The sequence below is a fragment of the Lactuca virosa genome, chromosome 6, assembly GCF_052849685.1.
Source record: "Lactuca virosa cultivar CGN04683 chromosome 6, Lactuca_virosa_CGN04683_v6, whole genome shotgun sequence".
In the NCBI taxonomy this organism is placed as follows: domain Eukaryota; kingdom Viridiplantae; phylum Streptophyta; class Magnoliopsida; order Asterales; family Asteraceae; genus Lactuca; species Lactuca virosa.
The window spans coordinates 224,780,742-224,786,549 of record NC_136431.1 but is presented as its reverse complement, the minus strand read 5'-3'; positions in this window follow the sequence as shown (position 1 = coordinate 224,786,549).

Here is a 5,808-nt window from a genome sequence, read left to right as displayed (position 1 = left end):
AAAACCTCTTGTTAAGTGCAAGGGAGACAAATGATCGGGTAGCCCCCGAATAGAATAACTCCTGAACTGCGATAACGTTCACATGGAACGATCCTAAACAACAAATAAAACATAGCACATAAATATCATAAACAACATATAACAAGAGTTAGGGAGAAGAAAACATACCCGTCACCACATCTGGTGCAGCACGCGCCTCCTCGGAGGTCAACTGGAAGGCTATGCTCTTCACCACTGGAGCATCCGTCTTGCCCTGTCGGCCATCCGTGATCCATAGGGTCACTGGATCTGGTGCCGCCACTGGCGTTCCTGATGTCAATCTCGGGCAATTGGCCTTTTTATGGCCCTTTTGATTCCAATGGAAGCAAATCAGGTCTGACGTCTGAAGGGTGGGGGTAGGGGCAGTATAATCCCTACCAAAGTGCTCAAGCTTGTCGCACTTATAGCAGCCCGATGATCCCAGTGTATAAACTCCCTCATGAGTCTTGTCGCATTTCCCACAGCGGCTCCGGCCCTGCTGGCCCTTCGACCTAGTGTCGGATCCTTTGGGTTTCTTCCCCGAAACCCCAGTAACCTGCCCAGCCTCCTCCTTCTTCTTTCGGATGTGCTCAATATCAATCTCCCCCTCTCTCTCTCTCTCTCACTGGCTATCATGTCCTCCATGGTCGAGCATGCTGAGAAGTTGACCTGTTTCCGGATGTCAGCTCTCAACATATCATAGTACCGGGTCTTCCTCGTTTCCTCATCCCTCGCATACTGAGGTACCAGTAAGGCCCTCTCCCGAAACTTGGCGGTAATCTCTGCCACCAAATCAGTCGTCTATCTCATGTCAAGAAACTCCCTGGCAGCTGTTGAATCTCCACAGCTGGCGTAAACTCAGCCCTAAACCTGGTCACAAAGTCTGACCAGGTCATAGCCTCAATGGCTGGGGATCGCAAACAATCTCTAACCGTTTCCCACTAATCTCGAGCTCGGTCTCTTAAACAACCTACAGCATACCAGACCTTCTACCCCTCAGGGTAGAAGCTCGTCAACTGAGCAGACTCGATGTCTGCAATCCGCCTCCTGGAAACAATGGGGTCCTTCACCCCGTGGAAGTCTGGCGCACCACATCCCCTGTAGTCCTTGAAGGAGAGTGTGTGTGTGTCCTAGACTGGCCAGATGCCATGTCACTCCTGAACGCCCTGAGGTGCCCCTCCATCAGCTCGATGATCCCTTCCTTGATCGACCCGAAAATCATCGGGGTTGCCTCAAGCATGCCTCTCGTGATCTCTGACGCGATGACCTCGCGTAGTCTGTCATCAACTAGCTCGGAACCTACACCCGAACATGAACCTGATCCTGACCCAGACCCTGAACCACCTTCTATGTGACGTGTCACCACCATTCTGAGACAAAACACATAATCATTAGGGTCATACATAACTTCGAGAGGTCTCACACATTCTACAAGTTCCCTGGTTCTATCTCAGCCCTCCTTGACTCGAGTACGGATCCTCTTCTTTCAGTAGTACGGGCCTATACTACCTTCCACATCTATCCGTACTTTCCTCAAGGATTGCCTTGACTTCACCAAGCCCCTTCTACTACTACTACTACTTGATGCACTAATCTCATCCTAGGCTTACCCTAGGGTAACTCTCCGACCTACTCTCCGCCATGAGTTGCATAGGAAATCCTTGCTACCTTTACTTAACTAGCTTGCGAATACCATTACATATCACTAAGACTAGATAATTCTTCGAATGAGAGGTCCTACCGTACAACAGTTGGACTCAAACAAGAGCTGTGAAATAGGGCTAGACCTAACCTTCTAAAATTATTTAGTCCTCGCAATATGTAACTTAACGTATTCGTTTACTAGTTAGTTAAAGATAACTAGAACTCCTAAAAGCACAAAGCAAACAACATTTGAGCATTGAGTAACAAAATCAAGCATGTACTATTAAGGTCATCTTATAACTGACTAATCAGCTCTAGCATGAAATTCAATAAGCATATATAGCAGGCACATAAGGCATTTTCCTATATCCTTAGCCCTAATCTAGCATGCAGTTCTCATACACATATAATAGGCATATAAGGCATCCTTCCTAGATCCTCAGCCATAATCTAACATGTAGTTCTGATAATCATGTCATATATCATAGCAACACATGTATGGGTATCTTGGGGAAAACTTACTTGAGCTCAGCCGATTGCACGCATCACACACATTGTTCTTTCTCAAAACTCTTCTTTTTAAATTTTATAAAAACTATTTTTCTTTTATAAATCTTTCAAACCCTCGATTTGATTCCAAACACCCCCGAAGGTGTGTCCGAATCCCTGAAACCAAGGCTCTGATACCAACATGTAACATTCCAAAAATACGGACCAAAAATTTCATTTTTAATATAGCGATTTATAAGCAATTTATAAGAAAACATCATTAAGTTAATTCATTTCATAAAAACCATAGATTACATGTCTCAAAACCATCTCATATAATAGTAACAATGTCAGAGTACAAATCCCAAGAATCTCATGTGCGGAAAATCATGTGTGTGACGCGCTGCTACCGGGCCGACTCCTTTCCCTTCGAAGCAGAAGGACCTGAAACAAAAACAGAAAACAGTAAGCACAAAGCTTAGTGAGTTCCCCCACCATACCACATACCATATAACATACATAATGTCTAACATGTCCGAGTACTGGACTACCCCTTCGGTCTCTTTCAACCGGTAACTGCCTAGTATATCACGGTGCTGGCCTACCCCTTTGGTCCTATCGACCGGCACCTAGCCTAGCATTTCAGGGTCCTGGCATACCCCTTCGGTCCTTTCGACCGGTACGTTGCGTAGCATATAAGGGTGTTGGCCTACCCCTTCGGTCCTTTTTGGACTGGTACCGGGGACTATTTCACCCTCTACTCTACCACATAGTATCCTAGTGCATAAACATATAGTTATATACTGCCTAGCTTATCTGGGTGCTGGCGTACCCCTTCGGTCCTCTCGACCGGTACTGGGGTCTATCCTACCCCTCCTATCAGATATCACATAACATCAAAGCATACTAGCACATAAACATAACATATAGCGACATACCAGATAATTATCACAAAGATAATCATCTCTACTATAACTCTTACTAGTGGGGTGGCCTTGGTGCCTTAGACCTACTTCTACTAGAAGGTAACTCACCTCAATGTCGTGCAGTAGCTGAACTGTCCTCGGCTCTGGAACCAACTCTCCTCAAACTCCTACACATAAGATACCTTTTAATTACTTTTTCATACTCATAACCCTTTTAAGGGTCAACTCTGGTCAATGGTCAAGTTCAAAGGTCAACTCTCTAGTCAAAGTCAACCTTCTGGTCGATGTCAACTTTCTGGTTGATACAACTCGTCGAGTTGGTCCATCAACTCGTTGAGTTCCATGATTATGAGAATCTCAAACTCACAATCTAACTCGTCGAGTTACCCTCGAACTCGCCGAGTCCTTTCCTGTGACAGAATCGTGAATTTTTGTTTGAACTCGTCAAGTCCTTCCTTGGACTCATCGAGTTCTCCTTCATACAGAGTCAGGGTATTTCATTCACAACTCGACGATTTCATCCTTGAACTCGTCGAGTTCCTCTTCCTATCAGTTGGGACTTTTCGCTCATCAACTCACCGAGTTCATCCTTGGACTCTTCGATTTCTTTGATCGTCAACTCCATACACACGTCCAACTCGCTGAGTCATCTTCTAGACTCAACGAGTGTGCTCAATAACAGAAAAGGTTGGGGGACCACGACTCAACTCGCTAAGTCCTATGAACGACTCGTTGAGTCCCCCAAAGTCCAGTTCTATACAGTCGATTTTAGTCGGGCTTAATGCATCCAAAACATAGATCTGACCTCCTATGGTCTATATAACATGTAAATTTACAAACTTTACATTCATGCATGGGTTATTTAACTCAAAAAGGCTCCAAAAGTGGTTCTTATGATGCATGGGACATGCATGGCCATAAAGTTGGCACCCTTATGTCGTGGAGTCCCTCAGATACTCTGGATCTGAAGTCTTGACCCCAAACATGCTTGCATCCATGAAAGGTTCCAAAAATGGTTCCGTAAAGCCCTAAACAACCCCATGAATGGATCTACTAGATGAATAGACAAGGTATAGACTTTATACCTCAAATAAGCTAGAAATGGAGTTCTTCTTCTAGATCAAAAGCTCCTTCCTTCAACCAAGCATTTCTAGCTTTCCCTCCTTCAGGAAAACACCAAGAAATCACTTCTTTTTCACTCACACACACTCACAAAGCTCAAGATCACAAATTAGGGTTTTCTGAACTATAGGAGGCGATGAGGGAGGCCACAATGGGGGTGTTAAGGTCTTTAAATAGGGTGCAAACCCTGGAAATTAGGGTTTCACTCTGGCAGCCCTACTCGTTGAGTTGAGGCCTCTCGACTCGTCGAGTAGGCTTCAAGTCCTGTGTCCATTCATTCGTTCATACTCGACGAATCTGGGGCCTCCGACTTGTCGAGTCCCTTTGCAAAAATGAATAATTATTTATTAAAATACATACCAGGAACCGGCCGTTACACAAACTATCCTCCCCATGGATATTTGCGACATAAAGAATTTAATAATCAAATTTGTACAAAATATTATTAATGATAATTAAAAATTAACGACATGATACTTATTAAATTCATCAAGGTTGGATAGAAAAGCTAAATACTCCTCTGCCACAGGTTGTTTAGGCAACGACCATTGAAACCCTTCTTACTATTATGAGTTGAATTAATTTTACAAAAATGGAGCAAGCGATAGCAAAAGGAAAAGGTGAAGCACATGATTTATTCGATAAGGCAACATATTACAGGCTTCTTCCTAAAACTCCAAAGTTCAAGCTCATCACTCCTTCAATCTTGTCAGACAGATTAAGAGTATTGCTAAATTATATTATAACTTTTTCTGAAATAAGATATTTTATAAGCATTCATTTGTTGGTTAATACTAATAGTTTGTATGTTTCCACTTGAATTTGTTATAGATTAATGGGTCATTACTCATTAATGAGGAAGGTTGTCAAGGATTTGATAGAAAGAGGTTATATTAGAATGGTATATGGTAATGTTAGCTAACAAATAGATACCAGGTCTACAAATATTTGAGTTTTAAAAGCTAATCATGTTTTTTTGTCTTTCTATTTATTAGCATTTTATTTTTCAAAATTAAGAGCCTAATACCAAAATTACACACTAAAAATTGTATTTCTTATAGGTCATGCAATTTCTCAGTGGATTTTGACCCTATATTGTATCTCTTTTGCACTTTCATTTTCATTCTTATAGCCCGATTCATGATACAACATTTTACTTCAAATTGGAGCTTAAAACGAAGGTAAGAGAGGAATATGGTTAGCATTTACATGTAAATAAATATTATGAAAAATTGAAAATTTTTTGTGACGAATAAGAAGGTATTTAACCTTTCAGGTGTGGAACAAAGGACATTTGAACATTATCTTGGAGAAGCCATTTTTATTCCTGCCGGATATCCACACCAACTGCAAAACCTCAAAGCAACTTCTTTTTTACTTCAATAATGTCATCTTTTTGCATTTCTTTCTGCTTTCTAAAGATTAGGAAGAGTAATCGAAGAAAGGGACGAATATAGCAGGCTGATATTGATAGTAGATTCATGTTTGTATTTGTAAACAAAACTAATACATACTACAATGCTCTTGTGGATTGTTTAGGTTATGGAAAATGTCGTCTATGGGAAATCCTCAACTTCTTGGTCTTATCTTCTCAAGAAAAGAAATTAAA